Source organism: Idiotropiscis lumnitzeri, unplaced genomic scaffold (assembly GCF_059441095.1).
Source record: "Idiotropiscis lumnitzeri isolate Australia: NSW breed Sydney's pygmy pipehorse unplaced genomic scaffold, RoL_Ilum_1.0 HiC_scaffold_119, whole genome shotgun sequence".
NCBI classification, from domain to species: Eukaryota; Metazoa; Chordata; class Actinopteri; order Syngnathiformes; family Syngnathidae; genus Idiotropiscis; species Idiotropiscis lumnitzeri.
In genome coordinates this window covers 595,588-597,807 of record NW_028283657.1, presented here as the reverse complement: position 1 = coordinate 597,807, position 2,220 = coordinate 595,588, and positions in this window count along the sequence as shown.

The window sequence follows — 2,220 nt, the reverse complement described above, 5'->3', positions numbered from 1 at the left end:
CCCCCCCTCTGCATCGAAGGCGTGTGTGTGGAGAGGGTCCACACGTTCAAGTTCCTGGGAGTACAGATCTCCGATGACCTTTCTTGGAGTCACAACACCACAGCAGTGGTAAAGAAGGTCCGCCAACGTCTGCACTTCCTGAGAGTCCTCAGGAAATTCAACCTGGACAGGAAGCTGCTGCTGGCCTTCTACCACTCGTCCATCGAGAGCCTGCTGACGTACTGTGTCTCCACCTGGTACAGCGGCTGCACTGAGGCGGACAGAGTGAGGCTCCAGAGGACAGTCAAAACAGCGCAAAGGATTATTGGCTGCCCTCTCCCCTCGCTGTCGGACATCTACACCGCCCGGTGCCTCAGAAGGGCTCTCAACATCGTCAAAGACAATACCCACCCAAACTCACACCTGTTCGACCTGTTGCCCTCTGGCAGGCGCTACAGATGCATCAAATCAAGGACCAATAGACTGAGAAACAGTTTCTTTCCGAGAGCCATCTCCATACTGAACTCTCACACACACACACACACGAGACCACCCTAACCTTGCAAAACAGCATTGTGATGTGTTTCTATATGCCCTATTCAGTACTGAATTCCATTGCACTGTCGTATTTATTTATCTAATTTATATATTGTCTGTATTATTGTTGTATTGCACTGGAGAGGGGAGCCCTCTAATCTCGTTGCACACTTGAGTACAATGACAATAAAGGGATTTCTATTTCTATTCTATTCTTTTTTTAACTTTTCTCGAGGGCCATGGCGAGCCATTTCAAAAAAGCTGCACAACTAACGTATAAAATATTGATAAATTTGCTCTGCCTGATGTGTGTGTAAAGTTTCACGAGTTGTCGTTCATATTTAGAACCTCATAATCAGCGTTGTTTTATTGCCGAACAGTGCAATGCCACTCCCACAACTTTTCACGAAAAAGGATGAATTTCGTATTGTGACATCCTCATGGCCGAAACAGTCATCCGAGCATATATGAGGGCGACCTTGTTGAGTTGCACGGAGAAAAACATCCAAGAAAATAACTTGTATTAGCTTTTACCAGTTGGTGGCGCTACTACTACGATGAAAAATAAGTTGGTAGATGTCTTCAGGGCTGAAGTATCCTCAAATGTGTACAACTTCGAGAAGATAGGATCATCTGAGTCATGTTGCCGGAGCTTTTGTTGCCACAAAGTACAATCGGATTTTTCAGCACCGTAATAGCCACGCCTTTTGCCAAAACGTCACAAAATTCGGCACAGAGTAAGATCATTGTCTTGAGTCTTTTCTGACTAATTTTCAGTCGGATTCGTCAAAAGGGCACCGTGCAGTACGTGAAAATTAAAATAAAAACAAATTTTTGATTCCACTTGGCGGCGCTGTGTGTATAACAAAATAATAACATTAAGATGTCTTCAGGTCGGGACGTTTTATTTACAGGTGAAGGTTTGGATTTTTAGGAGCATGTGCAGGGGCGTTATTAAGCATTCATTTATTTGTATTAGGTTCATTTTGTCTTCTTATTATTGATATTTGACTGATTCATTAAAAGCAGACAATTATGTTTTAGGTTAATTTTTTACCTGACATGTTTCGGCGAGTCTTTCGCCTTCTTCAGAGTGTCGCATGATGGTGTCTTGAGACCCGTCTTTATCAGCTGATGTTCCATGAGGGTGTGACTTACCTGTCAAAAAAATGAAAAATCAGAGCAGTAAAAGAACAAGCACAACATGAACATTACAAATCAGCAATCACTGACCACTGCAAAAGGGAAAACCACATCATGGACCGGGAGAAGGGCAGGGTCATCCGCACCGAAGAGAACAAACAACAGCGCTGGATCAGAGAGGCCATTGAGATCTGCAAGCGAGGCATAAAAACCATGAACAGAGACAAGGGAGCCTTCATCCTCTCTACCACCTGGAGCAGCATCTTGGCGGAGTGAACGGACAGCGGGGGGCGTGACTTGCCTTCATTCTTGTGACAGGTAAGTCACGCCCTCATGGAACATCAGCTGATAAAGACGGGCCACAAGACACCATCATGTGACACTCTGAAGAAGGCGAAAGACTTTCGTATTGTGACATCCTCAAGGCCTAAACACTCATCCGATCAAAAATAAGTTGGCAGCCGTCTTCAGGGCCTGAATATCCTCAAATGTGAAAAATTTCGAGAAGATGGATCATCTGAATCATTTTGCAGGAACTTTTGTTGCCACGGAGAATAATCA